Source organism: Cynocephalus volans, chromosome 11, assembly GCF_027409185.1.
Source record: "Cynocephalus volans isolate mCynVol1 chromosome 11, mCynVol1.pri, whole genome shotgun sequence".
NCBI classification, from domain to species: domain Eukaryota; kingdom Metazoa; phylum Chordata; class Mammalia; order Dermoptera; family Cynocephalidae; genus Cynocephalus; species Cynocephalus volans.
Genome location: NC_084470.1, coordinates 40,872,164 through 40,899,951, shown reverse-complemented (window position 1 = coordinate 40,899,951; position 27,788 = coordinate 40,872,164).

Here is a 27,788-nt window from a genome sequence, read left to right as displayed (position 1 = left end):
TTCTCCCTGTCCTGATCTATTCATACCCCTCCCCTTCATACCAGCTTTTCCCCCCATCGCTTCCAAGGGTGAGCTCATCTACAAATGGCACTATCCTCTGGTGCCCACGGGGCTTGAAATCCCATTAGCATTATTCTTGTATTGCTTTTCTCTTCCTGTGGGAATACAGGAGAGTAATGTTATAACCATTTTTCTAAGCAAAGAAGAAGAAAGGCCAAGGTGCCCTTTCTTATAAAATATCCACATGCTTACTTTGAAAAGAAAGAAATCATATTTTCAAATACCCTGCTACGAAATTCCTTGTATAGAAATTCTGCCTACTTTATCTCTATTTCTTCCTAAATATGTAACAGAAAAACTTACACCTTTATATCCCCCCCAAAAATCATAAAAGACTTTGTAGGTTGAAGTCACAATTAGGTACTAGTTAAAATGATTCCCAATAGCCCATTCCTCTGACACCAAGAACATCATAAAAGGTCTGGGATTTCCCTTCTCCCTTGCTGAAGGGAAGACTGGTCAACTGGCTAGAGATCTGTTTGTGAGACCCCTTTCTGTGTCCCCATCACTAAGGGAGAACACCAATTTCAAGTCTCCGAATCCTTGGATTTATTGACAAGATCTACCTTCAGGGAGGAAGCTGGAAGAAGTTGGAGGATTGCTCAAATACTTTGTGAGCATTGTGTTTGTCAGTGAATAAGAGATCATGTGGAGCTGTTCAATATCCTAAAATTTCCATTCACCCTGCAATTATTAGAAACAAAGAGTGATCTGGTTCAAAAAGTGGAGGAACCCTAAATTAGCTTGTAACTCTTCAGCCAACACTTCTCTGATTAACCATGTTTCTAACTCCAGTCCTAATAATGACCATGTCCTTTTCTTAATCTACACCAGTCAAAGACAGAGAACAAATTCCATTCACCCAGTAAAATCTGTATATGTCTACTTTTGGAAACTCTTTGTAAGGGCAAATTAACTATTAGTAGTAATGCTTCCCAATTGTATAACAAAAAGAATAGGCACTCAAACAACCAGAATTTTCAGAATCTCCTTGCAACCAACAGTTAGTGAAAATGATGAAGATGGAGATAAGATAATGTTAAATTCTATTAGCTTTACTTGGTGACTTGAAGCATCATCCTACCTCGAAACTACAAATAAATTAACATTATAACACAGTTAGGCACCTCCAAGCAAACTGTACTGGTGGGTATTGATTGTTTGAGACCAGATAGCCTTCTGTTAGAGTTGTGACAGCTAAATTCCCAAGGATCCACAAAGAACCGTGGGTACCAAAGCCATAAATTGGGGGGTGGGATAAGGTTGGATTTGCAGGAGTACAACTAAGTTGCATATTAAACAAAGATGTCAACAGGATTATTTTGAGGGTTAACCAGCCTCGCTGAGCAGCAGAGAAGAATGGAAAGGATTTCCCACTACTGTGAAAACCACATCAAGTAAAGAAAAAAAAACTAAACATTCCAGATGGGGAATCACCTTTGCTGACAATCTGTGATATATTGAAGACAAGCCATATTCTCAGGCAATGTGGTTTGACCTAAACTTCAAATACCAAGGATGTTAGGTGAGAAAAGTATAAGTAAATCCTGCTTTATCACCACCACTCACTCATCCACCCCACCCTCCAGAAAAAATGGCCTTCTACCACCTCTGGTTAAAGAGCTGGGAGATTAAACATTCAGTTGTGAAATCTAGTGACCTCTGCTCTTAACTAATTTTTTTTAGGTTTATAAAATAATGAACTCAGAGATTTCACACACACACAACCTATTCAACATTATATTCTATACTATAATACTTCAATCCTTTTTTCTTTGCCCTTATTATCAATGGGCACACTGTTTTGCACAACATTTCCCACATATTTTTTCCATAGAAATATTTCATTGGCATATCTGCCATTTTTAACAGCTTTCTATTCTTAAGGACAGGAGAAGACGACACATGGCAAAAGGCCACATACACACACATATGGACTCACATCATATATCCCTTCTTCTCCTTGGAAGGAATGAAGCAACTTCAAATAGAAATCTGAAGATAATGTAACATGAAGAATCCTATTTTGCCCGTCTGTATCTCCTCATCCCCACAGATAAACCATGTATTAAATCTGATTTCTTTACTTGCTCTCATGAATGACAAAATGGTACAAATGTAGCTTTTTCTGACCAACACTCTAGGTTAGATTCTCCAAAGGGATCTTCTAAAGAACATTAATACCTGGGGCCCACCCCTAGAGATTCTGATGTAATTAGTACAGTGGAAAGGGTCTAAATTGAAAGACAGAAGGACTTGCATTTGAATCTCCTATCACTATGAGTTACATACTCTTGATCAAGTTACTTAATTCTTGCAGCTCAGTCTTCTAATCTGTGCAATGGTATTACTGTAAGGATCAGAGATAATATACGCACCAATATTTGGAGGTCCACAATACACCTCCAAAAATGTCATCTTATTATTAATACTCACTATTCTTTAGGTTTCCTGATAGTAAAACAGAAACCAGAGTAAAAGAGAAAGCTATATAGCTTTCAAGGATTCTCACATGCCTAAAATCTCATGCTGTTTAATAACTATGTCTACGAAAAACTGTACACTATCTGAAATACTGTTGTGATATCTAAAAGAGGTAATGTATTTCAGTGCTAAGCAGTAATGTATTCTGACTCATTTTATCACACATTTTTCTTACTAAATGTCTTTATCTAATTTAACATGAATATATTATCTGGGTTATTACATGACCAGTATTTTTCAGCCACGACAGAGGATAATAGAAAGCTCTTTAATGTTTATTTAACAGTAGAGCATTACTTGTTTGTAAAGGAAGCCTGAAATCAGTGGTCTGTTATACAATGGTGTGGTTTCTGGTTTTTATTTTTCTAAGCAGCATTTGAAATTATACTGTATACAAATCTGAGTAGATATAAGCTGGACACATTACCAAGATGCTGTTAAGTTGTCACGGTCTGACAGTCCTCAGTAGCATCTTGTCTGTGCGGTGTTTTGCTACCAAATGCCACCTACCAACACCAAATGCATGAGTGATAAAATCACATACAAAAATCAAGAAGGAAGAATATGTGCAAATAGGGAAAAATAATCTTTTCATTTCAGTACATTGATCTGAATTAGAAACTGAGTTTTTTCTCTCAAGCCATTCATTCCATATTTCTATGAACAAATTGCTTCCGTAGAAGAATTCCAAGAAAAACATGCAAAAAGAAGAATAGTAGACTCATCATAGGTTCTGTCTTCTAACAGGATGGCATACCCTTGCCTTTCATAAAGGAGTTCTAGCCCTGTTCTAACAACAACAGCAACAAAGTCATGAGAATAGAAAGTCTTGCTGGGACACAGAGCACGATCACTCAGACTCAGGGAAAGGGAGCAAAGCAGAGCGAGTGAAATTATTTTCATTCTCAGTCTTCATGTTCCAGATATTGGAAAGAATAAAAGAGGTATTGGAAAAAGTGCCTGGAGGCGCCACCCCAAATGTTTTAAATTACTATTCTGAACATTCATTAACCATCAAAAATATGCTATGCTGAACATAGTCTTTGGTAGATATCAATCAAAAGCACATTTTCTCACAAATGAATAGGGGGAAAAAAAGCCCCAACCCTGGCATCTTTGTTCCTACTGATTTTTTTCTCTGGGAAAATATTGCTTTAAATTGCTGTTTGTTCTCATAATGGACTAGTGCCTTTGAGGTCTTTACTGCATAAAGTGCTCTTAATGTACAGTCAATATACATGTAAAGTTCGCACTGATTATATGCAGCTCAAAGGATTTCAAAACATCTCCCTAGAAGCTTTTCCTTTCTCCTTAGAATTCCCATATGAGTTTCCTGGAGGCTGATTTTCAACAGAGCACAACAGAGTCTTCTCTCAGAAATGGATTTCCCACAGAAATGGGCTACATCAAAGGAGTGCTCACAAATGTGAGCGCCATCTCTCTGATCTCATTGAACCGCCAAGCAAAAGAACAAAAACAACCTATTCACAGATATTGGAAATGTTACACCAGGCATTAAGCACGGCTCTAACCTTTCCCTCCTATGTTTTTTTAGCCAGTCCTTCTTGTGGTTCCTTTCCTTGTGTTTTGCTTGCTTATTTCAGAGGTCCTTGGCCCTCTTACTTGAAATTTCTGCTAAATTCAATGGACTCATTTGCCATGGAGCTTTCTTGACACCTCTTCAGCGTTTGATAGAGTGAACACTTAGAAGTGTCTCCACTTTGATTCTATTTCACATACTCTTCTCAGTCTCTTTGGGGATCTCTTTCCTGTGCCCTCCCATGTTGCTGTTCATCTCACTCTGTACACTCACTCTCTTAGGAAGAGTGTGATCATTCTTAAGATATTAATTACCATCTCTTAGCTGAGGAATCCAACCACAATTTCAGCTTAAATCTTCCCCAGTCCAAGGTACTAATGTGGGGAAGGACTGTAAATAGAAAACATGTTATCTAATTCAACTGGGTACATAGCAGGCAGGGAACTTTACCTAAGTTTTGAAGTGTCTTCCTGAAGGAAAAGGATATGACCACAGAAATAAACCAACTAATAAGAGAAACCAGATTTTTAGTGTTCTTTCCCTAATCTAAACATGGTTTCAAGTTCTAGCATGTGCTTTTACTGAACATAGGTTTTTTCATATTTACGCACATACAAACACAGGCATACACACTAAAATAAAATGCCAGCCATTACATTTTGTTCCCCAGGTCATTTGGTTCCGTGTGTCTTAAGACACACTGAACACAGGCAGCCCCGCTAACTCTTATGTAAGACTGAAGGAAATTAAGAGTGTGGGGATTAAGAGTGAAGGAAAAGCAAAAAGAATTGGAGAAGTTGTCTGGATTACGTATGTGTTCACTTCTCCCTTCCAGAATATAATCCATGCAAGAGTAAGGAATTTTGTCTCTCTCTCTCTCTTTTTTTTTTTTATGTCTCTCTCTCTCTTTTTTTTTTTCTCACTGTTCTTTCTTTTCTTAATGATGCCTGGCACAAAGCAAATGCTCAATAAAATGATTGTCAGATCAAAGAATGAATCTTTGATGACAAGATGTCAGGAGTGACTGCATCCATCTGGATCATTCAAGTATACTGGAGGGTTGAAGGAGCACAAGAAGCCAAAAAGTCCACAAGATAAAACAATGGAACCCACAACAAAGTAATGAAAGCTCTCTACTACATCTCTCCTGATAATGGTGTCAACTGCTTCTTAAGGGATATGTGTTGTTGTTATGACAAAAGTCAAGAGAATGGAAAAGATGGAAGGGTACAATACCTCTATGATTCAAACCCTTTTTGGAATGGTTTGCTTCTTTAAGATGGATTTGAGATACACAGCCTGCTACTGTGGCAGTAGGCAGGCAGCTTGGTAGTTGGCAGGCAGCTTGAGGTCAGTGTCTGATGTTTAAGGTTTTGCAAACGAGACTATCTTCTCTGGAGAAACTTTAGGGAGGACCCAGGGTCTGCAGGTGGTGAGAGAGCCAGAAGTGGTATTGAGGTATAGTGGAGTGAGTGCCAGAATGGGAGTAGATGATCTCACTTCTAGTCACGGTCATGCCATGAGCCAACTTGCTTCATGCTCTCTGTAAGGTACATACTGTGATGCACACATAAGGTACCTACCGCAGTGCATGTATGCTCACTCAATCGCTGAACTTATCATCTCATTTGACAAATGTTTAAAGGATGCCCACCAGGTGCAAAGCATTGTGCCAAGTGCCGTAAAGAAAGAGCAGAGAATCAAGTCCCTGCCCCCAAAACAGAGCTACTGTATGATAAGTTGAGATCACTGGACTCTTATGAACCTCTGAGTTTTATTTGGATCATGGGACCTATGCTGCAATCCTGGACATGAAAACTGTGCCTTTGATATCTGCCTTCATTGCTCTCTTTTAAATACTGTATCTATAGTTGCATGTTGTAGGAATGCTACAGACAGTTATTTCATCATTGTTTTGTCATAAGAAAGCATATACTGGAATAGTCTCAGGCCTTGCTGGCTTTTTATGACCTAGAGCAATCCAGAAAAGTAATACAATTATGCTATTAAGCATAATATTCCCAAATATGTTTACACCATTATATTCAATATGCCTAAAGGTGAGTAACCCAGTAGATAATCCATAGTTTATAGGAAGGAGGAATAACACCCATGGTTACTATCTCCCTCAAAATGAGATCACCCGCCAAGTAAAGCAGGTCATGTTTGAAGGAAGCAGTTATTAGAACATTCCAAACTAATATACAAAAGGTGGGAGAAGTTAACTAAGAACCAATCTTGAACAAAAAGTTGGGTGGTTGAAAATGACTGGTAGGTAACGAGTTGAAATCTGAACTTGCAGAGTACAAGCAAAGTCAGAGGCAAGAGTCAGGAAACAGAGTCACAAAGAGCAGTAACAGGTCAGCACCACGTTTGACAGTCGCACAGGAGGCACTGCTTATGAGGATGGAGATCACTATAAGCCAATCTCTTTTAGAATATCATGCACAATTTGGAGCACTCCATCTCGAGCATGTCAGGAAATGGGAAGTAAAAAAAGGCAAAGTGATAAGCGCTGTACATAATGCCCAGAGAAAAGGTTAAAATAATATACACTAATTAAAGAAATGACAAGAATGTATAGACAGGACTACAGCTGCAAAGAAAAGAGCCAAAGCAAGAGGCTTTTGGAGGTTAGTATCCTCAGTTAACAGCTACTAAGTCTACCCACCAGAGACAAGATTTCTCCAAGTGGAAAAAAACAACAGTGCCCTATTATGGAGATGGCAAATCTGAGTGAAATGAGACTGGAAAACTTCCTTCTGAAGGGAGAATTCAATAAAAATGATGCTACAAAGAAGAGACACTGAGGTTTCCTTAGTGCAAATGTCTAAGATGAGGCTATGTAAAACCAAAAGAACAATGAATGGTGCAGAAGAAAACTTCACAGTAATCCTCATCTATTATCTGTTTTCAGGTGCAGAGGAGGAAGGAAACAAATATATCCAATTTACAATGATAACTTTTTAAAGAGATAGTGAAACCACAGCCTTACGGTTTTGACGTACTAAGTACTTGCCACCTGGCATGTTAAAATAGAAACATTGCAATTTTAAAATTTAATTCACAAAAAGGGAAAAAATGACCATTTCCTAAAAGATACAAAAAGATATATTAGCAAGAAAAATTTATTTAAAATGTGCTTGTGTATTAAGGTAATTAAATAAAAAACATGAGACAAGGAGGAAATGATTCTAATATTCAAAATTGCTTTTTTTCAAAAACATCACCAAGCAGTATCATCGAATGAGAAACTTAAAGGACTTAACCTTTCTGCTTGACCCATGGCAGAATTAAATTATATCTTCTCCAACCTGATTCCTCCCGTGAAATCTATTCTGTTTAGGATGAAGGTCAAATACCAAGTGAGAATGATTTAGTGCTGCTCTTCAAATCCAATTCCATAATCATACTCTTGTCTCAAAATACCAGCTGGACATCAAAGATGAAAAGAAAAAAAAGACAGAAAAAATGTAGCCATGCTCTCAAGAACATTATGAAGCTGAAATATGACCATTTCAAATTCTATCATCCTCGAGTACAAATAGAATTTTCATTCATCAAATACTGAGCAAACACGTAGCGTATTACTGGCTCCACTGTTTTTTTAGCATCTCACATTTTCACACAGGGCAGCACCTCCCATTGCTATCTCCTCTTTCTCTAAAGAATTTGACGTCTTTTGAAAAACTGCAGTGTTTACAGTCAATTCTCTCCTTTCCTTTCTGCCCATGCATAATAGTCACGTGACTCCAGAGGAAGTAAACCTCCACAGCCCTCAGTACTACTGAAAATACTTCAAAAACAGGCAGGACCAAAATAGTGCAGTGGACAGGCATAGAGGCTGTTTTGTCTGTAATAGAAACCTAACAGTAGCTTAAAGAAGGGGAAAAAATAGTCTTTATCAATTATTACCTGTGCGATGATGCACCTTCAGGGGTTTGGAAGAAGAAGATGTCATTTAAATAGATGCTCTAAAACAAAGTTTGAGCTAGGCCAAAGGATGGTACACTAAGGGAATTTTCTCCCCCAGTTCTCTCTTTTAAAGCATTTCAGAAGCATGCCATAGATTAAAAGTTCTCTATGGACAAATTAGGGTTTTAAATAAACACTCTTGTACAGAGGGAGTTAACCAACATGTATGAATTGAGTATTTACCATGTGCCCTGCTTTTGCCATGGTCCTTACAAAGAAATAAAGATTTGTTTTGTTTAAGAAATTTACAATCCACGTAGGCAACAAAGCGAAAATAGACAAATGGGATTATGTCAAACTGAAAAGCTTCTTCATAGCAAAGGAAACAACCGACAGAGTAAAGAGACAACCTACAAAATAGGAGAAAATATTTGCAAACCATACATCTGATAAGGGGTTAATATCCAAAATACATAAAGAACTCAAACAACTCAATAGCAAGAAAATAAATAATTAAATTTAAAAATGAGCCAGGGACCTGAACAGACATTTCTCAAAAGAAGACATACAAATGGCCAAGGAGTACATGAAAAAACTCTCAACATTATTAATCATCAGGAAAATGCAAATTAAAACCACAATAAGATATCACCTCACCCTTGTTAGGATGGCTATCATCAAAAAGATGAAAGATAAAAAGTGCTGGTGAGGATGTGGAGAAAAGGGAACCCCTGCACACTGCTGGTGGGAGTGTAATTCAGTACAGCTATTATGGAAAACAGTACGGAGGTTCCTAAAAACCTAAAAATAAAACTGCCTTATGATCCAGCAATCCCACTACTGGGAATATCCAAAGGGAATATCCTAAGGGAATAAAATCAGTATGTCAAAGAGACATCTGCACTCCCATGTTCACTGCAGCATTATTCACAATATACAAGATATGAAATCAACCTATGCAACCCTCTATGGATGAATGGATAAAGAAAATGTAGTATATTTACACAATTAAGTACTATTCAGCCATAGAAAAGGAAGAAAATCCTGTCATTTGTGACAATGTGAAAAAACCTGGAGGATATTCTGTAAAGTGAAATAAGCCAGGCACAGAAATACAAATACTGCATGATCTCACTTTTACGTGGAATATAAAAAAGTTGAATTCATAGCAGCATAGAGTATAATGGTGGTTACCAAGGGCTGGGGTGGGCTGGGGTGGGCCACTGGAGAGTTGTTGGCTAAAGAATACAAATTTTCAGTTAAATAGAAGGAATAAGTTCAAGGATCTATCGTATATCATGGTGACTCCAGGTAATAACAACATATTGTATATTTGGAAATTGATGAGTACGTTTTAAGTGTTCTCACCACAAAAATGATAACTATGTTGAGTAATGGATATGTTAACTAACTCAATTTATCCCATCCACAATGTATACATATTTGAAAACATCATGTTGTACATGATAAATTTATACAATTTTTGTTTGCCAATTTATAAATATATTAAAAATAGAAATATTACAATTTAAGTGGGGTAATTGGACAGCTCGGTGTCAAAAGCTAAATTATCAGATAAAACAGCAAAATATAAGTTGTCATCAGGTAGTACTGACTACAATGAGAAAGGCAAGCGCCAGCATCGCAGAGAGGCATGGATGAAAGGTGGAATGAAAGTCCGGGTGGGGTTCCGTTCCCTGGTGCCAGCTATTCCCAAGCCCACCTGCATTTGTGCCATTTTTACAGTTTGTTAAGTTAACCACTCTTGGAATCGCAAATAAATCCTCCCTTTTTGCCTAAACTAGTTTTTAGTTAGGTTTCCTCAATTTATAACCCCCCCAAAAAATGCAATTTATATATAATATTTCATATTATTCCCTTACAGAAAAATTTTCCTATGATTTCTCATTAAGCACAAAGAACTAATATGAATTTTCCAAAAGCTCAAAGTATGAGAAAAAAGTAGGGCTTGTCTTTTCTCCTAAATCAAATTGGGAAATGCTATCATTATTCTGTGTTCAAATCCAAGTTCTACCAGTTGGAAGTTTTGTAACCTTGGGTAAGTTATTTAAGCTCTCCAGACCTCAGTTTACTTATCTATAAAACAGGAATGAAAATTGTAACTAACTTGCAGAGTTTTTGAGGATTACATAAGTCAATGAAGAACACAGAACAATGCAAGGTAGTAAGTACTCAATAAATGTGAGTAAATATTCTTGGGCCTACATCAGGATCCTAAAAACAATGAGATACCCAAATCATAAAAAACAGTAAGTGAATTCTCAGCTGTGGGTCCAACAAGGAAACTATTCTTTTAAGCATCTGCTGTGTACATAGCACTCTTCATGGTGCTTAAAATATGGCCTAATATTAATTCGTAAAATAAGCCTATTAAGTAATTATAACTAGATCTACTCTGGAGGCAAGAAAACCAAAGATTTGAGAAAGTTAAATATTTCCACTATCATCATATAAACAGAATTTGAACCCAAGGTTGCATGAATTACAAGACTCAACTTTTCCCAGGATTCCACACAACCACAAGAATAAGATGCATTCAATATTTTGGTTCTGTATTAATGGAGTAGAATGATTATAATGGATTCTCATCTGACTACAAAAGTTGTTGGAGTGGTAGTGGAGGCTGGGGAAGGGTCTAAAATAAGATTTTAAGGCAATATTAAGCACAGACAAAATGACCTTTGAATAATCTCTTAATTCATCTTTAAATTTCCAGCAATTGAGTCCTTAAAAGTAGAAAAGCCAAGAATGAATTCTTCTAGCTCTTCTTTGTATTTCATATTTTTTAAAAAGCTTTGAGGGAGAGAGTATATGGAACCCCATGAGGCAAAAGGATACATTTTGTAAGCCCTTATTCTTTTGAATTGGTGTACTTGGATTTGTACAAGTAGAACAGGTGTAGTGCCCCTCCATGGTGGCTGTTGTACAAGAGAGCTCTGTCCTGAGGAACTTGGTTATCCATTCTGGACATGATCATTTAACTTCCCTTCCCTCTTCAAGAAGGTGAAATGGCTGAATCAAGATCATGAACAGAAAAAAAAAATGCAAATATTCAAGTATTTCCTTCTCCTCAAAAGAGTTAAACAATTGTTTGCCTTCTTATCCTATGGACATACTGCCTCTGGACACCTTTATATTAGAATAAATTTTGAGACTCCAGCTAAATATTGTAGATTGAATACATATGTTTACCACCATCCTGACTCAAAACCCCACGGTTCATATAAATTATATATTATAATTATAACAGCAGAGACATCTTTTAAGGCAAAAAAAAAAAAAAAAAAGACAAAGAAGAGAAAAACAACCATCAAACTTTGAAGGCAGGTGAGCATATGAAATTAACAGACCAGGGGAAGTATGTCACCAGTGGGGAATCCCCTTTCTAAGAGGATTTGTACTACAGACCCACAAAAGGACCCAGGATTTGGGGGCAATAGATAACTATGAAAGATGGGGTAAAACAGAGAACAGGAAGAATGGGCTAAAAGTCTACATAAAAAGCTATTAGATCCTCAGACCACCTCTACCACTCCACACAGACCCCAAGTTGTCACCCTAAGTGCCCATCCCCACACACACCCAAGATCATCTCCTCAGGCCAGAGTAAAATGACTCCAGGCCAGTTCTCCCTACTGGGGTCCCCATATGTTCACAGGACACACCCAGGCAGTCTTTGCTCTGGGTGTGTCTTTCCACTTAATTGGATCTTTAATTTATCTTAGCAACGTTTCCGACATACAAACTCTCCTTCGTTACTGGTGTGCAAGCAGCTGGTTCTCGCCATTCATTTTGGCTTGTGCCTCACTTTGGAATTGTATGTCTTTCATTACATGGTGCCTTGGATGAAACAGAATTTAATATCCCATCACACTTACATAATCAAATATTATAAAACTAAATACTGATTCTTACACACATTATGACACACTTCTAATGAGGATGGGGATAAAATTTGGTTTAGTTGGGGTGAAGGGAAGAGCCTACTTCTTCCCCTCCAAAGAATATAAATAGATAAACAAATCAAGAAATGACAGTATAAGCATGTTGTGGGGAAATACAAAAGTAAAACAGGAGAAACAGCTCCAAAAGCTAGCAGTGGCTGACTCTGGGGAGTGGGAATGGAGCTGAACAGAGTGACTCAGAGAAGACACTGTTGTCCATCGTGAGTCCTGCAGAACTGCATAATTTTAAAAGTTATCCATATGTAACCTTGAAAAAACAAAACTCAAACAAAAATAAATATATATTGAGGAATGTGTTCCCTCTCTTAGTTGTTAACTCCACATACAGTTTTGCTTTTACATCCTATCTGCTCTCAAAATGTCCAATGACCACAGGGTAAGTCAAGTTAAAACGTCAGAATGATTAACTACAACACACACTTTAAACAAGTCTGAGAAAATCCATACTAAAATACTGTAAACCAGGAGACTACACATCAGTCTATAAAGTTTTTCCCAAATGGATTTTTTCTTTACGCCGAAAGATCCTCTAATATATCTAAAATGATTCGATTGATTTTTAAATGTGATTTACATATAGTTGGACAACCAAATCTTCATTGAATACAGAAAAGAAGGCTATATTAAACCTACAATTTCCACACTATCACCCTGAGGATGATACAATTATGTGAGATCACTACGGGGTACAAATGCAATTTGTGGTAACGGGTATGCTGCCAGTATGAATATGGTCCCCATACCATGGGCATGAAGGGTGACAATCAGCTTTGTATTGTCATGAATATTCATAACCAGTATAAAAATAAATAAATAAATAAATAAAAGGAAGGTGTTTAATGTTAAAAAAAAAAAAAAAGAAAGCTATCAATCCATCATTGCATTGCTTGAAATGCTGTGAGTTAAAATGAATACTCTGTGAATGATCTTCTCATGTTTAGAGTAGGTCTGAAATACAGACTCACAGGCAGGATTAGAAGTGTGATCAACCCCACTGAGAAATGCTGCCAATAAATGGCTTTAGTAAAGCGAACTGTTAAAACATGGCATTCACTGTCAACATCTAGCTATCTGTCTTCCCTCCCATCTGCAAAGACTTTCCTCAGACAATGCTTTGTTTGATAACTTCCACGGCCCTATGTATTCTGGAGTTGTTCAAAACCACTCAACTGAAATGCATTTTTCATTAAATCACAGTGACTTTGGCCTCCTGCATTTAACACATCATAAGGTTTCATATTATATCTTTTCTACTACAAATGAACACATGTCTAGAGGTTCATTACATACATTTACAAGATTTCCAATGTTTATTTTCATAGATTCATGGAGGTATATAAAACTACTGAAAAACTTGGGTATATTTCAAGTGTGGACAACAAATTTCTCCCGTGGACTTGGCCTAAACTGCACTACTGCACTGTGTCTAGTTACACAGAAAGCACTCAAAAATGATGTCTGAAAAACATTATTTTTTTATACTTTTAAAAAGGTGAATTGTGTAACATTTAATCTAGTTTTCAGAAAACTATTTCCAGCTTCAGATAGTAATTGAAATAATTGGGGTGACTAAAATTAAAACTTATTAGATAGTGCCAGCATACTTAGAATGATGTCACAATTTATTATCATTATACCCATGTCTCTACTCAGCTATGTTACAATTTTTAATCATCTTCTCATTGATTAATTCTCAAAACTAAAACATAAATATTTTCCAAAACACTTTTTTCTTGTTATCCAACACATGTTTAAGACTTCATGTCTTTTTTTACCATCTTAGAAAGCTTTATCCAGGTACTGGAGTACATACACTATAAGTTTAGGTTTATAAAACCAATCTCATAAGCAGTGATGAAATAAATATATAGATAATGAATAATACATCATCAACACTTAAATTGGGTAATGGTTCCAAATTTCCATAATAAGCTTTAAAATATACTTGCCATAAATGATATAATTTGAGCTAAAAGACGACATCAAAATTTGACATTAACTTCTACTCCTGAGAGAGCAGTACAGTATAACCAGTATTAGAGGAAATGCTAAAATATCTCCCCAGTATCTCTCAAGGTACTGGTGAGAGAGTGGCATAGGAGGTATCAAAAAAGATAGGAAACCCTATTTGGAATCAAGTCATCCCTCCGTAGATCAACAGCATTGGAAGCCACAGTACTCCTCGAACAGGAAACAACCTCCAGGTGCCATAATTGAAACTATGAACAAACAACTGTAAAAAAGTTGATTGGGTCAGGACAATGTGCATGGCCTGATCCAACAGTCCATGAGCAACAGAACACCTCCATAACCTCCCTTCTCACACAGGAGGCCCGCTTATCCCAGAGTAGAGAACCCAGGAAAACCCAAAGGGCAAGGAAGGAAAGGATGACTCAATATTAGGAAAAGACATCAATCTAATTCCTCATGTTGATAGAATGAATGATAGAAATTACATGATAATATAGATAGATGCCCAAAAAGCATTTGATAAAATCCAACATCAAGTGCTAATTAAAACACTTAAAAAAAAAAAAAAAAAAAAAAAACCTGGTATGGCAGATACTTCTGTAACATAATATCCTTACTAGTGAGAAAGGTGAAAAATTCCCATTGAAAGAACAATAAAAACTCAAGGATAAATGCTGTAAGTTTTAGCCAGTTCTGGATAAGAATATTAAGTGAAAAATATCTTTTGGATGTTATTTGGCAACATGTATCAAAAGTCTTAAAAAGAGGGCACTCCCATGTTTACTGCAGCACAATTTGCAACAGCCAAGATATGGAATCAACTTAAGTGCCCAACAATAGATGAATGGATTTTTTAAAATGGGGTATAGAAGAATCAAGATGGCAGAAGAGACGGTCCCCAGCATCACTCTCTCCCACAATAGACCAATTTACAACTATTAAAAAGCAAAGACTCTCAAAATGAGGCCATTGGAGCTCAGGGGAAGAGGAGGAGAGACCAACGGAATTCGTGATGGCAGGAGAAGCCGCAATAAGAGAAAGAAGGGACCACTCTGACTGTTTTGAGCCCTGGCAATTTCAAAGCTGGTCCTGGTGAGCACACAGAGCAAGAACTGGCAAAAACCACAGCTGTGCCCTTTGTGTGAAGTTGCTTGGAGACTTCAGGGGAGAAGAGGGCCTTGGTGGCCCCCAGGTCACCAAGGTGACAGGGTTCCCATGGACCCACACAAGAGTGAGGGGCCACAGACAACTGAAAAAAGATGCCACTCAAAGGCCAGTGAGTCATCGCAAGCAACCAGCGCACGGCCCTCCCCATGGGCAGTGTTTGGAATGTGGGGGATGGGGGAACATTGGGGCACAGCAATGACAGCTGATTTGTCCCCCAATCAGCACAGGATCACTCAAGGGAGACTGGTCAGGAATATAGAACTGCAGGGGGTGTAGTTTGATGAAAAGACTCAGGCCTAGACCAGAGTTTCCATATAAGCGAGGTGTACTGGACCTCACAAGACCTGGAAGTGCTTAAAAAGTCAACAATTAAAACCTGAGATGTACAAAAAGCCTTTCCCAGAGAATCAGTAGCAAAGCAGCAATTTAGCTCAACCATAGGGCTCATGTGCTCGTCCCCACAGGAAGTTTCTTCATTTTAGAAGTAAGCAAAGGACAACAAATTAGTTCCAGTGCAGAGTTTAAGTGGCGGGAATAGTGAATAATCCAACACAGAAGTGAAAGAAAACACAAAACACCCACAGATCAGAGACAAAGTTCTGATATTAACCAGTAAAGATCTCACACCACCAAAGAACATCTACAAAACCTAGAAGTGCCAGAGGCCCCCTGGGCTCCTGAGCTGGGGTTGAGGGAACCAGGGGGCTTCAGCCACATACCCCCAATGTCCACATATAGCCCAGCAATGACTGAGCTGCTGCTGGAAGCCCCCCAGGCTCCCGAGCTGGCGTGGTGGTGCTGAGGGCCTCAGCCACACACCCCCCCCACCACCACCACCAACATCCACATCCAGCCCAGTGATAACCACACTGCCTCCAGAAAACACCCAGGCTCCGGAGCTAGAGTGTGTGGGTGGGGAGTGGTCCAAGTGCTTCAGCCACACCCCTCCACCCTCCACAACCAGGCCAACGAAGAAGCCAGCCATGGGCCAGCCCCACCTCCCCAACTCACACTTCTGTCTCCCTATCCTCTCTTCCTCTTCCCCCTCCCCCTCCCACTGCTCCCAACATCTTAGAATGTAAAAAATAATAATAATAAATAAAAAACTATAAAAATAAATTAATTAATGTGGTACATACACATGATGGAATACTATTTGGCCATAAAAAGAAAAAAAGAAAGAAAATCCTGCCATTTGCAGCAACATGGATGGACCTAAAGGACGTTATGTTAAGTGAAGTAAGCCAGTCACAGAAAGACAAATACCACATGACATCACTCATCAGTGAAATATAAGGGGGAAAAAGTTGATATTACAGAGGCAGAGAATAGAACAGTGGGGGGAACAGGGAGAGGTTGGCCAATGGGTACAAAATAACAATTAGACAGGAGGAATAAGTTCTGATGTTCTCTTGCACACTAGGGTGACTGTGATTAACAGTTTGGTATATCACATAACAGCTAGAGGAGAGGCTTTTGAATGTTTTTGCCACAGAGAAATGATAAATGCATGTGGTGATTGATATGTTAACTACCCCCACCTGGTTATTACACAAGATATATATGTATTAAAACATGAGATTGTACCCCATAAGTACGTACAATTACAATGTGTAAGTTTAAAAAAAAAAGTCTTAAAAATGTTCATAGCCTTTTACTAACCAACTCAATGTCTAGGACTTTACCCTCTGAGATAAGCAATCAGAGATGTGTACAAATATGTAGGTGCTTGTCACAGTGAAAAGAGTGAAATAAATACGCACTGAATGGATAAATAAAATTTTCTTCTGGTAAAGAAATAGATACGTATATATGTATGCATGCATGTATGTTATAGTTCAAATACTATGCAGTCATTTAAAATGTTGCCCAAACTACATAAGGACATGATTGTTATATTTTAACTAAAATAAGCTAAATAACAGTATGATCTTTACTTTGTCTTAAAAAAAAAAAAAACACATACATTTAGTAACACACAAAACATGCCTAAAATTTTAACAGTAAATGGTAAAATTATAAATAATTTTTTTCTTTGTGCTTTTCCATATTTTCCAATCTAAAATAAACATGTATCACTTGTGAATTCTGAAGAAACAATAAATATTAAGGGTCTGTGCCAAGCTGGGCGTCTCTTTTCAGCAGGAGAGGGTTTGGTAAGTTGACAATAATAAGGCTTTCTACAAGTGATACCAGTCGAAATACAGGTGGAGATGAAAAGGTAACAGTGACAACTCTATACTTGGCAGATCTGGGTATCCCAGGATAGGAATAACTGGAGCACACCCAAATACAAGATAACAGCTCACCCATGTTATCAGCAGATGGACCTTGTCAGATGCCTGTTAGAAGTGGATGTGACAGTTGTTTCAGTTTAACCCAACCACTCGAAAAATGCTGTGTGAAGGGTGGCCTACGCTATATATAGCACATTGTATGGACTGGCTGCTATTCCACAGCTTCTGAACAGGCTTGGCATGAACAAGATCTGTGAATGACAAAGCTCACCAGTGGCACTCATTCACTGGATTCAGGCCTTGGAGAACCACCCCTAGGAACAGAGTGTGGGGGGCTCTGAAGAAAGCTGCACATGGGGCAAGTGCAAATGATTCCCTGACTACAACCCAGAAAGCCAAACGAGGAAGTCTATGCTGACGTGCACCATAAGCACATTGTGCTTCAGAACTGTGCAGGTGATACGTATTGACTAGTGGAAGAAAACAAAGCTGCTTCCAGTAAACATATCTCTTGGTACACAGAAAATAATATAACTCCAGCGATGACAGAGACGTGTAAGAAAGCTCATGCTGCTAGACAAGGTAGTGCAGTCTGAGAAGAAACCGGTGAAAGAGGTTTAAACAAGAAGTGGAAACAGTTCCCAAATGTCTCTTGCTCTTAAAATAGATGGGATTGCCCAGAAAGGCATCTCAGAATTTTATGAAGATGTTAAAGATTAAGACAAATTTATTCACTAAGGAAAAACATATGCATACTTTAAAACTCCTTAATCCCAGCTCATTATTTGGTCATGGCACACACAATTCTAAGGCTAGAGCTCAAACTCTTTAGATGAAAAAAGCTGAGGTAAAAGGCAAATATGATTTCAAACAAATAAGTTACATTTGTGAGTTATTAAAAATTATGTGACCATTTTTGCAGTTTTGCATACAATTTTCAAAAAGCAAGTAATCTACAACTTGCAAAAGTAAGCTAGATATTTTTCTATATATTCCTCCACCCATTAAAGTCCTGATCCATGCATCTAAAATCAGAGCATTTTCTTTGTATAAAGATGTAGTGCGGGGTTCTCCAACCTCGGCACTAATGACACTTGAGCTGGTCATTCTTCATTGTTGGGGGCTGTCCCGTGTACTGTATGATGCAGAGCAGCATCCCTAGTCCCTCCCCACTAGATATTATTAGCAATCCCCACCTGTTCCCCAGACCCCATCCCCCACAGTTGTGACAACCAAAAATGTCCCTTCCCGCCATTTGAAAACCACATATCTAGTGGCATTTTGACCACTAATGGAATATTTAAGGGTCTGGATATTACAGTGATTGGGTCCTTTATAAATCACAGACAGTGAGTTGCTTAGAATCGAATTTAAAGAGAATAACAGTATGATTTTTAGTTGTCTGCTGTGATTTAACCTAATTTGAGTAAAATTTAAAATTTACCAGAGGGTATGTTGAAAAGTGAATCTTTTATCATAAAAATAAGACTATCGCATAAATTTTACAGAATATTTCAATCCTTCCTTAGTATTCCCATCGTTGTCAAAAAAAAAGTAGAATATACTAGAAGGCAATAGCATAAAATCCTGTTGCCAACACAAACCACTCCATAATTGGCAGATTTAGATTATGTCATAATGAGCATAGGTAGATATCACCAACGGATTCAACATTAGGTGTGTACAAGAAAGCAATCATTAGGTGTGAATAAAGGGACTTCTACCCCAATTAAAGTCAGTCTATGAAAATGTGTTTAAGTCTTGATTCTCCGCTCTCATCTCTACCTCTCTCTCTCTTTAAAAAAACTTATTTTGGGGGAGTGATTGGTCAGGAAAAGGGCATAAAGAAAAATTACAATTTGTAATAATGAATATGCTAATAATAAAAAAACTTACTTTCTCAATTCTGACATGGAAATATACTTCCAACGAGGATGACCCTCGCATCATCAAGGAATCAAGCATTAAGGATGCATTGATGGAACAAAGTCAGGCTAGAAGAAATAGAAAGATTAGAAAGTATGAAGCTCCCTTGTAAAAACTGTATTCGTTTACAAATCAAATTCACTTGTTTCTTATATGGTAAACACTCAGTCCTCACTTATATTATTTATTATATTATTATTTTAATTATTATTTCTTTAGAGGAACTTTTAATTATCTTTATGTTAATTCTTAAATTTTTTCCTTCCTTCTTCCTCTACCCTGAATTCTTAGCTTCAACCCTGTACTCTTCTTTTTCCACATTTTTTCTCTCAGAAAACTTAGACACACTGAGAGTAAAAGTACTAACCAAGCAAAAATTCTTTACAGGGCCCTTCATAAATTCAAAGCTCCGGATCAGGTGCAACGATGTGAGGATGAGCAAGCAATGAGCTTCTGCCCCGATACACCTGGAACATCCTGGTGGATATGGAGCATGGAGTAAGGGACGCTCAACGAGGGCCCACATGCCACCCTAGGAAAGCTTTCCCTGATTCCTCCAGGCAGAGTGAGCAGCTACTCCCTCCTCTGAGCACAAACAATTACCAGGCAGCTTAGGGAATGTGAGGTCAGGTGTGTGGGCTCTGGAGTCAGATCACCTGGGTTCAGATCCCTGCTCCACCACTTACCGTGTGACTGGCTTAGGCACGTTATGTAACTGCATGTAGGGTTCCACATCTCTCAGGCTGAACCATATTAAATTGCTATCCTACAGCTGCTTTAACCTTCATCAATGGCAATGGCAATTTCACATGGTTCAATATAGTATAAAATGGGGATAAAAGTCATACCAACCCTTGTGGGATTCCTTAAAGAATCAAATGAATTAACACAAGCAAAGCACTTAGAATACACCAAGAACACAGTGAACACACAAAATAAATTTATTATCATTATCACTATTTTTTTCAGAACCTTTTCCCTCCATAAATTTGAACTTCTCGACTACAAAGTCTCTTCCTCACCCACATCTGGGTTTGCCCCATTCTAATTCCAACACCTACAATAGTAGAGGGCACACAGTAAATGTTTAATTAATGTTTGTTGGTGAATGAATGAATGAATCTAAGAATAAAGTGGAGCTGAGAGGGACTTAAGATCACAGCACAGTGAACTAGGAGGCCAGGAGAATTCATACAAAGGAGATGGGCCATAGGTAGGCAAGACTGAAAAGTTTAGAAAGGAACAGGGAGAGCTTTTAAACTGTGATGGAAGGGAGAGATCCATGACTGGCCAGGCCTCCAGCTCTACAAAATGACCTGTGTGCATGAGAAAAATGCAGACCTCTGGGCCAATGCAGTTCTGCAGGTGCCTCCACTTATGGATGAAATGCAGGTTAGATTTCAACCTGCACTTGCCCAAAATCTGGAGCCCTGGGCAATGCACAGCCTGTACAACCATCCAAAGCAGACCTGAGGTGACTCCCTGAGAGGCAGCAGCAAGAGATTTCATTCCTAAAGCAGATTCTAAGGACATGAGTCTACTTGGTTAAGTTGTTACCATGAGCAAATGCTCTCTCTTCATCACTCTGAACAGCTGCTCTCATTCACCTCTCTACCTCCACATCACAAGCTAACAGAACAGTACACCACAGGATTGAAATCTCAGCTCCGCTGCTTAACTTGATCTTGGAGCAAGTTTAATTTAATCTCTCTGTGCTTCAGTTTCCCCATCTGGAAAATGGGGATTCTGACATGTCTGCCCCACTGCTGCTGCAAGAAGCAGGTTGAGTAATCACGTGTGTGGGACCCTTAGCACAGTGCCAGGCCCTGCGCACCACCCAGTGAGGGGCCCGAGTTGCCATTCACCCTGCTAGGTGATGCCTACATTTCCAATATGAAGCACTTGGGGAAGCTAGTTATCGCCAATAAAAATTGCTCTTTATGTCCTAGGGGGTAAGGAATTGTATATTTCCACTTTAAATTACCTGTTTTATTTAGTACAAGAAGTTGGTGCTACTTTTTTTCAGCTAGTAAAATGTTAATATTAGAACACTTTTGAGGAGCAGAAACTAGGAGAAAGCATTTAGATTTTTTTATGTGTTCATAATCACATAGCCTCTTCTGTTAACCTTGGAGGAACCCCAGAAGGTAGCTGAAATTATCTTCCCCAATTTACAAATAGAGAAACTGAGGCTCAGAACCAGGGAGACACTGGCTGGAAGGCACACAGAAATAGCAGCAGAGCTGACTGAGGCAGATCCAGGTTCGGAGGGGTTGAAGCATGTACATTGGGGAATGACCAAGAAAAGGAATTCAACGTTATAAACACAAAATCAGGTTCAGCACTTTGGAAGGATCCTGTGCAAGACAGACGACTTTCTGATGGTGAATTTCATGTGACAACTTGACTGGGCCACAGGATGCCCAGATAACTGACTAACATTATTTCTGGGTGTGTCTGTGAGGATGTTTCCAGAAAAGATTAGCATTTGAATGGTGGGGACTCAGGAACGTAGACTGCCCTCCTCACCTGCGGATGGGCAACATCCAATCCATTGAGTGCCTGAATACAATGAAAAGATGAAGAAAGGTAGACTCGCCCTCCCTCTTCCCACCTGCTTGAGCTGGGAAACTGATCTTCACCTGCCCTCGGAAGCTCCTGGTTCTCAGGCCATCAGATTCAGTCTGGGATCTACACCATCAGCTCTCCAGCTCTCAGGCCTTCAAACTATACCACTGGTTTACCTGGGTCTCCAACTTGCACACAGAAGATCGTGAGACTCAGTTTCCATAATTGCGAGAGCCAATTATAATACCTTATAATACCCCTGCCCCCTCTCTCCCCCTCCCTCCCCCCTCCTCTCCCTATCCCTTCCTCTCTTCCCTCCCTCGATTGGTTCTGTTTCTCTGTAGATCACTGACTACTACAGGCTTGAAGCTTTAAATTTTATTCACTGCAAGACAATTCCTCTTCTGGTCAAGGTAAGAATTAATTTACTGCATTCAAATGCAATATTTAGGGAGTGTGAGGCCCTGTGCTAAGTGTTCTACAGGACATAGTTCTGGAAGCATCCTCCCATCCTCCCCAAACCCTGGGCTTGATAGTCTTATGTGTCAACTTGGCTAGATTACAGCACTTTGTTACTGAATCAAATACTAATCTAGGTATTGCTGTGAAGGTATTTTTTATATATGGTCAATATTTATGATCAGTTGACTATAAAGGAGATTGCCCTCAAAAATGTGGGTGGGCCTCATCCAAATCAGTTGAAGGCCTTACAAGCAAAAACTGAGGCTTCCCAGAAAAGAAAAAGTTCTGCCTCAAGACTTTAGCATCAACTCCTGCCTAGGTTTCCAGCCTGCCAGCCTGCCCTACAGATTTCAATTTTCCAGCCCCACTGTTACATAAGCCAATTCCTTAAAGTATATCTCTTAATACATACATGTATATATATAAAAAACTTTTTATATTTACATATTTATAAGATAGATAGATAGATAGATAGATAGATAGATAGATAGATAGATAGATAGATAGATAGATAGATCCTACTGTTTCTATTTCCCTGGAGAACCCTGACACCCTGGGCCTCCTCCTGCTCCAAAGGCTGGATATGGTCTTCTCTTAGCACGGCTTTATCTATCCCATATTATTTTGAAAAAATTTGAACCAACATTTAGAAACTCATGAGGTTTTACAGCAATAACTAGATTTTCCAGTTTCCTTTGAAAATACAGGGAAGTCTCACACCTTGGGGGATGGGGTTGGGTACTTCTCCCTTTAGAAGGAGCTAGTGCTCACCTGTCCATCTTCATCCCCACCACCTCCTCTTTTAACCCACCAGGCTCCTTCTTTCATTGAAGTTATCCACTTGAACCCTATAATCCATCAGTTTTGGGGGGAAATAAAAGGATTCATTTGACATCATACCACCAGCCACGAAACAAGCAAAGAGAGTTGCATGAGGCTGCAGGCCTGTGGGCTGGGCTCAGACTCCATGAGGGCTGGGCCCTGTTCTCTTACATCTTTGTACTCTTCACATCCCAGCAGGTGCTCAATGAGGACTTGGCTGCTTTGTGGCCCCCTGCTCTCCAGCCCCTTCATTAGTCATTAGCAGAGCCAAACAGGATATGCACAGGGAAAAGACATAAACTATTCATTTTTCTAATCATTAGCAGTTCTCAAAACAGATTCAATGGGAGCATGAATTGAAAAATCCTGGCTAAGAGGGCAATTAGGGATTATATAGGGCTTTTACTTTTAAATTCCTTCCAGCACCTTCATACAGATGGTGCTAAAAAATTGTCATTAGTAGGAGACGCTTTTAAAGTTAATATTCTGGTAGAGAGGAAGGACTCTAATGAGTTTTCCATATGATTATGAACCCACCTGAAAATGATAGCAGACCGCTCTGAAGTGTAGAGGAGATCACAGGGCTGGGTGACAGAAGAGAAAGGTGGTTTTCACACTACAACAGATATACACTTGGGGCAATCAGCTTAATGAAACAGGGCATTTTTATTCCTGCTATTCCCTTTCTGCTTTTGGTAATCATAGAACATAGAAATGGAATCCTGCATTAACTGCCAAGGCCACTACTATATGATGCCTGTATACAAATTAGATAAAGGTGCCCTCTGTGAACAGAAGAGTTAGTACCAGGTGTCTGTCTGCAGGGGGAAAAAGCCCTATGGATACCTGGTTTAGCCAATGGAAAGTACTGTTGATGCAGGAAGAGAAAAGGCACCCTTTCCTCTGATTAGACAGAGCCCTTGCCAGGGTACATGGTTCAGTGAGCAGAGCATGGGCTGAATTAGAGTGTCAATGTGTCTTCCTGTCTGTATGTTTGTATGCAATACCAAAACTGCACAACTGGATTCAGGAGTCCTACCAGGGATAGAATACTACAGTTTCTTATGTACAAATAAGATGCAACGAGAAGAAAGGAAAGAGAAAATTAAGTTCTTTAGGAGGGTAGTTGCTACACATATTTTATGACAGACACTAAAATCATTTATTCACCCATTTATTCAACAAACAATGATTCAGCAGCTAATATGTGCCAGTTAATGAGAAGTCAGAGGTGTCTCAGACACAGTCCCTCAAGATACCAGGGAGAAGGATGTGTCCACAAGAGCCTGGCAGGTATAATGACTTCAGAAAACATTTGGAAGATTAGGAATCCTGGCAGGTGGGAAGGCTGCTAGTTTAGGCACCTGATGCTCATGCTTTCTATACTTCGTACTTAAAAGAATTTCTGAAGGCTTTTCCTCTGTATATTCCACTTAGCAGATACAACACTCAAAAATGGGAATTAAAACCAATATATTGTTTTTTCAGTCACTTATTTCCTTAGAAAGCCCTCAGGGAAGGCAGCTAATTTAAAAAGAGGTAGGCATTGAATTCCAGGATTACATGATGAAAAATGTTCCCTAGAATCAACTCACTGTTCATCAACAGAAAAGCTAAAGAATTCTCCAAATTCTAATTGGCAACTACCTCACATGAAGTTTTATTCTCCCTTTCAAAGTTTAATCCTCTCGGGATTATGAAGGGACATTAATAATAAAAGATAATGGTTGTTTAACCACTTACTATATGCCACACATTCTTCTAGTTGTTTTACTATATTAATTCATTTAACCCTTATAGCATCTTTTTTCCTGATAAGAAAAATGAGGTTCAGAGAGTTTATGTAATTTGCCCAGGAACACATATATAACTAGTGGTGACACTGGGATCTAAACCAAGGCTGTCTGACTCCACCCACAATGCTTTACTGCCCAATGATAATCATTTTCCTATTATACTTACCATATGGAACTATAATTATTGGCTTGGGTGCCCAACTTGACCATGGCATCATGTGCTCCGTGGCGCAAAGACTTTCCAGTCACTAGCACAGGACCTGCTACATATGAGGCATTCAATAAACAGTTTCTAAATAAATGAATGAATTATACTTATGCTCATGATTTTTTCTTAAACTATGCATAGCCTCTACCAAAAGAAATGATCACATATACCATAAGAAACAGGCAAAATTAAGTAAAATACAGAAGTTGAGAGAAAAGAAAATTCTAAGTCGACAAAAGCAGGTGGTTGAAGAATCTTGTGAAATTGCCAAAGATGTTTAAGAGAATCATTCCTGGGTTTACATTCTTCATCCAAGCAGCAGGAGGCTGATGACTGAGAAATAGGCAAACTCTGTTACATGGAGATGCCCATAGTTACATGGAAAAGGGTCAGGAAGAGAAGCAACAAAATATTCTGAAAATCCCGCAGTGCGATCCCAGCTAAAGAACCTCTCCCTGTTCCAGGTTGTTGTGAATGATCACAAGATGCCAGGAAGGATCTAATTCTACAACAGCCCTGACAGAGAGGGAAGGAGAGAGAGAAATGGAGGCAAGGAGAAAGAATACCAGCCTTTACAAGGCGTGTCCTGTAAACGAATGTGGCTGAAACACTGAAAATAGAATATAAAAGTTAATTAATCACAGCACCCTGACCAAGAAACTCAAAGAAACAATTCACAGAAGTGCAGAGAACACAATCAAAATCAGGTAGTACAATCAAAACACAATCACATTTTTTCCTGTTTTGTTCTCACAAAAAACCAGATATTAAAATCTATCTAAAAACTGACTTTCATTCTTTGCTGTCTAAAGTGAGGGTACTTTATGGCTTTTAAAGCTTTAGAAGGAGTTGTAAATACAGAAAATGGGGCATTTTCTCCTCACAAAATAAGGGAAAGAAATTCAATGTCTCCTCCATGAAAAACCAAGTGGGAGGTACCGAGAGTTTAATGAAAACTAATTCCAATCACACCATCCCACCTGCCAACTCTTCAACTCCTCGGTACCAGACCTAAGTACAGTAACTTCTCCAAAGTTCCACTGGAAGATAACAGAACAGAAATAGCAGCACCCAACCATGCCTTCTGGTTGGAGACATGCCGATTACTGCAATAACCACAGCCTATTACTGGTGTTTGTCCAGCCACTCTTGCCACCAAATAATTCTTCTTCAAACAATAGATTTTTTTTTTAACCAGATGATGCCATCCTTGTTGAGATATTCCCGCTGTACTTAAACTAAAGCCCTTACTTCAGACCTAATTTACAAAGAAAAGTATAATAATTACAAAGAACTATTTGAATCAGCATGACCATCACATCTTTTCTTCAGTAGAGAGATCTACATGGGAAGCAAAATCACAGTGGGAAGGTTGCATGGGGACCGTGGAATCTGAGCCATAGTTCACCTCTGATAACCCATAAGGCCATCAGTAAAATGGCTCCTGCTACTCTTCCTCCTCATCCTGTATTACTCAGTGTCCTCTAGCCTACAGGCCTCTTCCTATAATTCAAACACTGACGAGTGTCATACCAGCAGATTTGACACTCAGAAAGGCCATTTCCCCTGACCTTTCTCTCACTCTTTTCTTCGTGCATTCAAACTTCACCTCCACAGGGGGCCTTTTTGATCATTTACTCCCACTGTTACCACATCACCCTGTTTTGTGTTCAACATTTTACTTGCACCATCTAAAATTATCTTGATCTCTGATTTGTCCACTTCTTTATTATCATTTACCTGTTAGGTTCCAAGCAAGAAATAGATTATTACAAACAGATTAGGCAGTTTGAGGGTAGCTTAATAAAGGGCTATTTACAAAAGCAGGGGCAGAGTGTGGAGAAACCGCAGGGATGTGCAGTACCCAGGCCTTGGCGTGGTGAGTGTCATTAACGCCCCTCAGCCTGGAGGGGAAAGGGACGGAGCCGATGCTAGTACATGGGGAAGGAAAGGGTTTTATATCATGAGGACCACCTGGCAGGAGCTGTGACCTTCAGGAGCTGATTCAGCCAATCCAAAGAGAACTCAAAGTGAGGAAGCTAAAGAACAAATGCCCCAAAGTCTGCCCTCCTTCAGCCCAGCTTCCCATTTGCCAAGCCAAACAAGCAGCAGAGGGCAAGCAATCTGATGAAGAAGGCCAGGGGTCAGCAATTTTTTTCTAAAAGACAGCAAATGTTTCAGTCTTCATGAGCCATAGGGGTCTCTTTGGCAGCTACGTAGTTCTGCTGTTTTAGGGCAGTAAGTAGACATAAAGGACAATAAACAAACAGGTGTGGCTGGGTGCCAATAAGACTTTACTTATGGACACCAAAATTTGAGTTTCGTATAGTTTTCACATGTCATGAAACATTCCTCTTTGATTTTTTTTCATCCATTTAAAATTACAAAGTTCATTCTTAGCTCATGGACCATCCAAAAACAGGACCAAGCCTAATTTGGCCTGTGAGCAGTAGTTTTCAGGCCCCTGACATAGACCATTCAGTTCAGCCTCTCAGGACACAGATGAGGGCTGAGGAAGGTAGATGGCAGATCTGAAGTAGCAAACAGAAGACATCCAGCACCTCTATCTTCCCACACTCCAACATAAATACCAGGAAAGCAGTGACCTCACCACATCCCCAGCACACTGTATGGGGCCTGAAATAG